The 10,213-nt window shown below is 43.0% G+C and overlaps 1 long non-coding RNA gene across 1 annotated transcript; it reads left to right on the forward strand.

Moving 5' to 3' along the window:
- Nucleotides 1–4,465: 4,465 nt before the first annotated feature.
- On the forward strand, nucleotides 4,466–6,118 carry LOC125263657. The gene is made up of 3 exons (XR_007183864.1): nucleotides 4,466–5,413; nucleotides 5,636–5,697; nucleotides 5,848–6,118. It is a non-coding gene; the product is annotated as an uncharacterized LOC125263657 (long non-coding RNA).
- Nucleotides 6,119–10,213: the final 4,095 nt, after the last annotated feature.

Genomic DNA, 10,213 nt, shown 5'->3' on the forward strand with positions numbered 1-10,213 from the left:
TTTAATGGAACCCAAATGGTTGAAGGCTTAATTTCTTTTCGACTTAAGAAAAAAAGACTTGAACATCTTGGATGACATGGGGGTGAGTAAATTATCAGGACATTTTTATTTGAAAGTGAACTAATCCTTTAACACATATATGTGTGTCATTGTTAGCTTGGACAAACTGCAGTGATTTGAGTTAAAATCATGTTTATAATTATTTCACTATTATATATTAAGTGTTTACAGTTAAGAAATATTCATTTTCAGCTGACTCAAATGAAATAAGTTCACAGTACTAACGCTGTATAAATACTAGTTTTAAAACTCGAACTGTGTGAAGTAATCGTTTTCCCAAATGAAATGTGTTCATTTCCATGGTAGTATAACATACAGTAACATGCTGTAAATTTACGGTAGAGGGCTGTACATTACTGGCAACCACAGCTGCCAGTAGATTACCGTTATTTTACAGCACAATTTTTTTACTGAGGAATTTGATGAATCTGCAGGATATGATGCAAACCCACATGATATATACCCTTTTACAAAAGAAAAAGTATATTTTGGAAGATTTTTTTGTTTCATTAAAACAAACAATTATGAACTAATTTTGAATTGAAGCTAAGATTTTCCAAAACAAGGCATCAAGGTAAACAAACAGTAAGAATTAAGTTGTACTTGCATCATTTCAGTGAATCATCTGATTCATTTTGTGTTTTGACGCTCAGCACTTCCTCAAAGAGACACTATAAAGTTACACACATCAACCTTCACACAAATTCAGCCTGAACGCGTTCAACAAGATCCCAGAATGAAGACTCTGCTGCTTTCACTCCTCTGTAAGTTTATTTCATGTCATTTTGTGTGATTCAATGTGATTCTGTCATGATCAGATGATCTGAATGATGTGTTTTGTGTGTGTTCAGGTGTGTTTGTGTGGTCTCAACACACAGAAGGTTTAACTGATCAGCAGGTCACTTTAGGACAGAGTGTGACTGTAACCTGTGAGTTTAGATTAAGAGCCATTACTTGGTTTGTGATAAAATCATCCGCTCGTCCAATGATGATAGTGCGAACATTTGCATCTGAAAAGCCTATTCACTACTATGATGAAAAATTACGCAACAAATATTCAGAGGGAAGCAGGAGCCAATTAATTATTAATAATGTCACTGCTGATGATTTAGGAATTTATTACTGTATAATACCAGGCGAGACCACTCTACAGGTCAGTGATGGGATCAGACTGGACACTGGTGGTAAGTGATGCAATGCAATAAATATACAACTGAGATTATTATTTTATTATTTAAATAATTGTTTTGTATAACAATTATCAAAACAACAAATGAAATACTTTGATTTTCTAAAGATGTGTGTCAAGAGGACTTTAACTGTACACAAGTCACTTGGAAAATATATATCTGAGAAATATTATTATTGTTATATAATCATAATTATGTTTTAAAAAAATAATCATATTTATACAAAGTTATTTTGCAATCTAAATGTTTAAAAATTTTTAATAATTATCCAAATTATCTGTAAAAGATAAAACCTTGTTATTTCTCAAAAACACAGGAGCCCACCGAAATGTCACGGTGCACACAAGAACAAGATGGTAAGATCCAAGTGCAGTGATGTTTATTAAAGGGAACTCCAAACACGTAATCCAAGGAACAGGCAAGGGTCAAAAATCACAGAAACAGTCCACAAAACAAAAGGCCAGAGAAACAAACGGTGCACGTAACAAATACAACAAACCACAACTGAGGACAGAAACAACTGAGATTAAATGGACAGACACTGATTACAAAATACATGACAGCTGGGTGTAATGAAGTGATAAATGGATAATGAGTCCGGCAGTGCGTTATGGGTAGTGTAGTCAATGGGGTGAAAACAGTCCAGGATGGAGTGCCCTCAAGTGGCTAATTCGGGCACTCACTGACGGTCGTGACATTACCCCCCCTCAAAGGAGCGGCTACCAGACGCTCCACCAGACAAAACAAAAACGAAAAACACAAACTCAGGAGGGAGGTGGACAGGAGGAGGATCAGGGGGAGGGATGGTGGGCCAGATCCAGGGTGCCCAACTGATAGCCAGGGCGGTGCTGGAGGAACTGACCAGGCTGGTTCCAGTGGTTCTGGAGTCCTGGCTGATTGCCAGGGTGGCGCTGGAGGAACTGACCAGGCTGGTTCCAGCGGGTCTGGAATCCTGGCTGATTGCCAGGGTGGTGCCGGAGGAACTGACCAGGCTGGTTCCAACGGTTCAGACGGCCTGGGCAGTGGCGGCAGGGCAGAAAGCCTGGGCGGCGGCGGCAGGGCAGAAGGCTTGGACGGCGGCAGGGCAGTAGGCCAAGGGTGCTTCATGGCCATATCAGGGAGAGCGGGCAGCTCGGTAACGGTCTCCGTGGCCGTATCAGGGAGAGCGGAGGACTCAGGGACAGCAGCGGGCTCAGACTGGAACTGCTCAGGGACGGCAACGTGTTCAGACTGGGGCTGCTCTGGGACGGCAGCTGGCTCAGGCTGGGGCTGCTCTTGGACGGCAGTGTGCTCAGGCTGGGGCTGCTCTGGGACGGCAGCTGGCTCAGGCTGGGGCTGCTCTTGGACGGCAGCGTGCTCAGACTGGGGCTGCTCTGGGACGGCAGCGTGCTCAGACTGGGGCTGCTCTGGGACGGCAGCGTGCTCAGACTGGGGCTGCTCTGGGACGGCAGCGTGCTCAGACTGGGGCTGCTCTGGGACGGCAGCGGGCTCAGACTGGGGCTGCTCTGGGACGGCAGCGGGCTCAGACTGGGGCTGCTCTGGGACGGCAGCGGGCTCAGACTGGGGCTGCTCTGGGACGGCAGCGGGCTCAGACTGGGGCTGCTCTGGGACGGCAGCGGGCTCAGACTGGGGCTGCTCTGGGACGGCAGCGGGCTCAGACTGGGGCTGCTCTGGGACGGCAGCTGGCTCAGACTGGGGCTGCTCTGGGACGGCAGCGTGCTCAGACTGGGGCTGCTCTGGGACGGCAGCGTGCTCAGACTGGGGCTGCTCTGGGACGGCAGCGTGCTCAGACTGGGGCTGCTCTGGGACGGCAGCGTGCTCAGGCTGGGGCTGCTCTGGGACGGCAGCGGGCTCAGGCTGAGGCTGTTCTGAGAGCATCCTCCAGGCACGCAAGACCGCCAAAACATAGAACGTGAGGACAGCCCTCTTGGCTATCACCGGACTGATAGGGAGAGCATGCCGTACTGGAGCGGACTCACTGGCTGGAGCGGGCTCACTGGCTGGAGCGGACTCACTGGCTGGAGCGGACTCACTGGCTGGAGCGGACTCACTGGCTGGAGCGGACTCACTGGCTGGAGCGGGCTCTGTAGTAGACTCACTGGCTGGAGCGGGCTCTGGAGTGGACTCACTGGCTGGAGCGGGCTCTGGAGTGGACTCACTGGCTGGAGCGGGCTCTGGAGTGGACTCACTGGCTGGAGCGGGCTCTGGAGTGGACTCACTGGCTGGAGCGGGCTCTGGAGTGGACTCACTGGCTGGAGCGGGCTCTGGAGTGGACTCACTGGCTGGAGCGGGCTCTGGAGTGGACTCACTGGCTGGAGCGGGCTCTGGAGTGGACTCACTGGCTGGAGCGGGCTCTGGAGTGGACTCACTGGCTGGAGCGGGCTCTGGAGTGGACTCACTGGCTGGAGCGGGCTCTGGAGTGGACTCACTGGCTGGAGCGGGCTCTGGAGTGGACTCACTGGCTGGAGCGGGCTCTGGAGTGGACTCACTGGCTGGAGCGGGCTCTGGAGTGGACTCACTGGCTGGAGCGGGCTCTGGAGTGGACTCACTGGCTGGAGCGGGCTCTGGAGTGGACTCACTGGCTGGAGCGGGCTCTGGAGTGGACTCACTGGCTGGAGCGGGCTCTGGAGTGGACTCACTGGCTGGAGCGGGCTCTGTAGTGGACTCACTGACTGGAGCGGGCTCTGGAGTGGACTCACTGGCTGGAGCGGACTCTGGAATGGACTCACTGGCTGGAGCGGACTCTGGAATGGACTCACTGACTGAAGCGGGCTCTGGAGTGGACTCACTGGCTGGAGCGGACTCACTGGCTGGAGCGGGCTCTGGAGTGGACTCACTGGCTGGAGCGGACTCACTGGCTGGAGCGGGCTCTGGAGTGGACTCACTGGCTGGAGCGGACTCACTGGCTGGAGCGGGCTCTGGAGCGGACTCACTGGCTGGAGCGGGCTCTGGAGAGGACTCACTGGCTGGAGCGGGCTCACTGGCTGGAGCGGACTCACTGGCTGGAGCTGACTCACTGGCTGGAGCTGACTCACTGGCTGGAGCTGACTCACTGGCTGGAGCTGACTCACTGGCTGGAGCTGACTCACTGGCTGGAGCTGACTCACTGGCTGGAGCTGACTCACTGGCTGGAGCTGACTCACTGGCTGGAGCTGACTCACTGGCTGGAGCTGACTCACTGGCTGGAGCTGACTCACTGGCTGGAGCTGACTCACTGGCTGGAGCTGACTCACTGGCTGGAGCTGCCTCCGGGCCTTGAAGGATGGAAGAAGCCTTCCTTCTCCTCCTCCTCCTCCTCCTCCCTTTACCGGAGTGAAGCTGAGGCTCAGCGCCCACCTCCCCTGTGCCTTCTGAAACGGATTCCTGGGCTGGAGCATGCAGACTGCCTGGTTGACTCGGTGAGGTCCATTCTCTCCGATGGCGGAGATATGCGGCAAATCTCCAGAAGTCTAAAATCCGTAGCCCTTCCATCTCACATTGAGGCAGAGGATCGTCAAGGCAGCAATTAAAGAAATCCTTTAAAGCAGCATCATTGTACCCCAGCCCCACCGCCATCGTCCAAAAGACCTTGGCGAAGCATCCTACCTCCCAGCCGTCCTGACGTTGGGCCGTCAAAGCCCGAACTTGAGCCATCCGCTCCCTCGTGGTGGCTGGCGGAGGAATCCGGAAGCTCATGCTGCTGGATCTGTTGTCTGGTGGTTTGTTCTGTCACGGTGCACACAAGAACAAGATGGTAAGATCCAAGTGCAGTGATGTTTATTAAAGGGAACTCCAAACACGTAATCCAAGGAACAGGCAAGGGTCAAAATCACAGAAACAGTCCACAAAACAAAAGGCCAGAGAAACAAACGGTGCACGTAACAAATACAACAAACCACAACTGAGGACAGAAACAACTGAGATTAAATGGACAGACACTGATTACAAAATACATGACAGCTGGGTGTAATGAAGTGATAAATGGATAATGAGTCCGGCAGTGCGTTATGGGTAGTGTAGTCAATGGGGTGAAAACAGTCCAGGATGGAGTGCCCTCAAGTGGCTAATTCGGGCACTCTCACTGACGGTCGTGACACGAAATCCACCACAAGATCAGAGATCATATCAGATCCCGATTGTCATATTCACTCTGTTGATCGTTATGCTGTCTGCTGCAGTAATAGGTGAGTGAATTAAAAGTCATATTCAATTTATTTAAATCAGGAAAATTAAACTTTTTAACATATTTGACATATTTATTATATAAATTTTATTAAATACTTAAAATATATTTATATTATATTGAAAATTAATTATAAAAATACATAATTTTACATAATTTTGGTTGTATTAGATTTATCAATAAATTTAACAGCATTTAATCAGAGATTATTTTGCTATTTTAGGTTTATTAATGATGAACCGTAAACTGTCTCAGAAGATTCCCAAATATGTAAATGGTCATCAGGTAAGAAACGTCTTATTGCTGTTTATATTAATAATTCAATTTATATTAATATTTTAAAAAAAATCAATGTGCAAATGTGAAGCGTCTTTATAAATGGAAATTAGCAGCTGATGTATGTTGTTGTTGTTGTTTTTTTTATAATTGATTTAGATTTCGGAAAGAAGAATAACTTCCATTCCGACCAGCGGCACTGTTGTTCCTCCTCAGAATCCACTGACCGATCATGAATATCTAGAAGTACTGCCATACTCGAAATAACATACTGACAGATTGATTGTTGTTTGATTCTAATGATCAGAACTGTGTGCTGCTTGAACATTAAATGTCAATCAAGTTTTATAATATAACTTTGGATTTGAGAATATATCAACTTTGTAATGTTTTTGATTGTTTATGTTGCTTTGAGTTGCTTACAGTTTTTTTTTTTTTAAATTGCATAGACACAAAAAGTGAAACCATTCACTCATACATCTAATCTTCAGACCAAGTCTGCAAAACTACAAGCACATTATGTGCTTTAAACTCAGTTTGCTATTGTAAAACAAACATTTTGCCAAATGCACAGTTCTTTACATTACACACTTCAAAACTATCAGCTCTTGTGTTTCATTTGGGAAAATGCCATTTAAATGCCACAATCATTTCACAATTACCTACACACAACCATCACATGTGAAAACTCTTATATATAAATTGATCACTTAGAAATCAAAACTCAATGTTTTCAGAAAGAAAGAATTATTTTTACCCCTTTGCATTTCTGTTTATAGTGTGTATAAATGGCCATGGAAAAGAAAACCCTTAAAAACCTCCATTAAAATGATTTTCAGTGTTAGCGTGCTGAAACTTATCGCACACAAATTAATTAATTTTAGATAGCCTAGTTAGATAGAGTCACATTATACTTTACTAAGAAGTAACGCATAAATGACTTAAAGGGATAGTTCACCCAAAAAGAAAATTTGATGTTTATCTGCTTACCCCCAGGGCATCCAAGTTGTAGGTGAATTTGTTTCTTCAGTCGAACGCAAATTATGATTTTTAACTGCAACCGCTGCCGTCTGTCAGTCAAATAATAGCAGTGGATAGGAACTTCAACTATAACAGTAAATAAAACTTGCTTAGACAAATCCAAATTAAACCCTGCGGCTCGTGACGACACATTGATGTCCTAAGACACGAAACGATCGGTTTGTGTGAGAAACCGAACAGTATTTATATCATTTTTTACCTCTAAAACACCACTATGTCCAACTTCGTTCAGCTTCCTGTTAGTGAGGTCAAAAAACGCGTTCTGACGACGGAAGTGATGTCTCGCCCATATACTTCAATGAGCGCGAGACATCACTTCCGTTGTCAGAGCGCGATCAGACCTCACACACCGGAAGCTGAACGGAGTTGGACATAGTGGTGTATTAGAGGTAAAAAAATGATATAAATACTGTTCGGTTTCTCACACAAACCGATCGTTTCGTGTCTTAAGACATCAATGTGTCACGAGCCGCAGGGTTTAATTTGGATTTGTCTAAGCAAGTTTTATTTACTGTTATAGTTGAAGTTCCTATCCACTGCTATTATTTGACTGACAGACGGCAGCGGTTGCAGTTAAAAATCATAATTTGCGTTCTACTGAAGAAAAAAAGTCACCTACATCTAGGATGCCCTGGGGGTAAGCAGATAAACATCAAATTTTCATTTCTGGGTGAACTATCCCTTTAAGTATTTTAATATAAAAAACCTCATCATCACGAGTGGATATAGCACCATCTACCTGCTGGTATAAGCACGACACTCCAAGTGGAAACTTATCATTAAAAAAGTTAAAGACAAACTTGTTTCTTGAACACCAATTCAGCACAATGGGGTGATTTCTGAAGAAACATGTGATAGCTGCTTCAAATATAGCTACCAAAAAAGAGAGGGATTTTCACATCAAGTCTACTGTTTTAATGTGTTTTTAATCAAATAAATGAAGCCTTGGTGAAGATAAAAGATTTTTTATTTTTATTTTTTAATTAACAACCCAAATGGTGATGAACATCTTCCTTTTTTACTACTTTACTTCAATTTAAAACCCAGAGTCTCCACTTCAGGAAAACTACAAAACAAAAACTGTACATTGAAAGCAGAATAAGAGATGTGTTTGACCTCTTCGCCATTTCTGTGGTAAAGCTGCTCTAGTTCCTCATCTTGACATTGTTTGTGTCTACACGCTTGAACTTTGATCTGCAATAGGCCTTAAATACCACCAATATTCTGAATAAACAATTGATAACTAAAGGAATGAAGTATCAAATACACTGACATTTAAGTAAAGTATTTTATATTATAAATTATATTCCTATTATTTTATATATTATACATGCAGAACCCTAAAATCTTACCTATTATTACAGAAAACAACGTTCAGTATGATGCTGTGACTGATTCAGTTTCGTCTGATTCTGATCTTGAGCAACTTCTGTTAGGAGTTTTGTGTTTAAGAAATATCAAATATGCATCAGCATTAGGGGTGTGACGAGACCAGTATCTCACGAGACGAGACGAGACTCGAGATTGAGTTCACGAGACGAGACAAGATGGCGAAATACATGACTAGAAAAAATATTCTGCAGGTGTATTTGAAATGTTGTAACTAATCATTTTGTAATGAATGTCATTTCAGTTCTACTTTCTGAGACTGAATTATCATATGCAGTAAAAGACAACAATACTCAAGTAATGTAAAAGGTTTTGCCACTAACTCAACTGACTGACTTCCCTCCTGTATGATTTCAGTCTCTTCAGATCCTACTGTACATGAATTATGAGCTTCTACAGCTTTTGACCTCCTAACAACTGAACTGAACCACAATCTGATCACAGAAATAAAAACAGTATAAATAAAAATGAACACTTTACAATAAGGTCTCATTTATTAACATTAATGTATTAACCAACATCAACTAACAACAAGCAATATATTTGCTACAGTATTTATTAATCTTTGTTAGTTGATAAAAATAGTCATTCATTGTTAGTTCATGATAGTTCACAGTGCATTAACTAATGTTAACAAATGAAACCTTATTGTTTGTACTAGTAAATAATAAGAAGAGAAAACTGTTATTCATTTTTATGGTAACACTTTACAATAAGTGCAACCATAATCGCACTCTCTCAATATTCAAAGATCAAATAAACCAAATGTTTCTTTGATACAGAGCTGAGAGATGGTTACAACTACACTGCCCAGCCTAAAATAGCTTTCGTATTGAGAGATATCTGTATTCATCAGTGAGCCGCTTTCAAAATGCGGGGTATTGAAATCACGTTTGAATGCGCGCGCGCGTTTACTTTCACTTTTAAACGGTCGCGCGTACTCTGTAAATACTCCAACTCCAACTGAATTAAATGTTTTTTTTTATTTAAATACAAAGCAAAACGACAGTGGAGGCATAATGTAAACGTAGCGGTGGCATATTCTTTCCTAATCATTCTAACACTCTGTCATGGCAACATCACGAGACTAGTTTTCGCCTCGACGAGAAATCTCGTCACAGTTTAGTCTCGCGAGATCTCGTGCCACGAGATCTCGTCACACCCCTAATCAGCATTATTGAGACTGCTGTCAAAAATAAAGGCAATTTAATGGAGTATTTACAGATAAACACGTTTGTCATAATTTTATACAGAGTTGCCAATTCTGAAACAATCACTGTAGATTTGAGCCTGATTTTGCACAATAATATATTCCTAAATCATCAATAGTAATGTTACTAATAAGTAACATGCTGAAATTTGTCTTTGAGTCTTTCATCATCAAAAAGAGATGATGTTGAATCTGATCTTAAGGTTCACAGAATCAGCACTGGAGAATCTGTCAGTTTCTGGAAAACCCAATAAATCTCTTTAATATCAATTTGACAGTTTAAAGTCACGCTTTACCCTAAATTCACTAGTTTAATAAATAAACTCTCTGTAGTTTGACACCAGCAGAACAGTAAAGAAACACACAGATCATTCAGATTACTTCTGTTAGACATCCAGTCATGAAAAGATCACAATAAAATCATGCATGAACTTAAAGTTACAGTCAGAAGAATAAAAGCTCCTCATTCTGTGGTTGTTTAACTCATATGCAGATAGTTAACTATGAATTTGAGTGGAAGTGCCATTAAGAAAAAAACAAAAGGAAACCCCTCCCTTGAAAAGATGTAGTTGAACATGAACTGACCGAAATAACATACTGTCTATTATTACTAATGTTGTCTATTAATATTTAAGGTCTGTGTTGGTGAAACAGCATTTGTAAAGTGGTGTTTCACAAATGCACTAATACTCAAATGACTCAAATCAGCTGGTTGACCGATTACAACTGCAATCCCATGATTTTAGCAACTCAGAGAGAGACAAACAGTCAGAAACATTACAAAGATGATTTATTTGGAAAACAAACATTATAAAACTTGATTGGCCTTTTGAATTGCAGAGAGATTTTCATCATTTTTTAATATTAATAGACAAGAGCAAAACA

This window comes from Megalobrama amblycephala, linkage group LG2 (assembly GCF_018812025.1).
Source record: "Megalobrama amblycephala isolate DHTTF-2021 linkage group LG2, ASM1881202v1, whole genome shotgun sequence".
NCBI classification, from domain to species: domain Eukaryota; kingdom Metazoa; phylum Chordata; class Actinopteri; order Cypriniformes; family Xenocyprididae; genus Megalobrama; species Megalobrama amblycephala.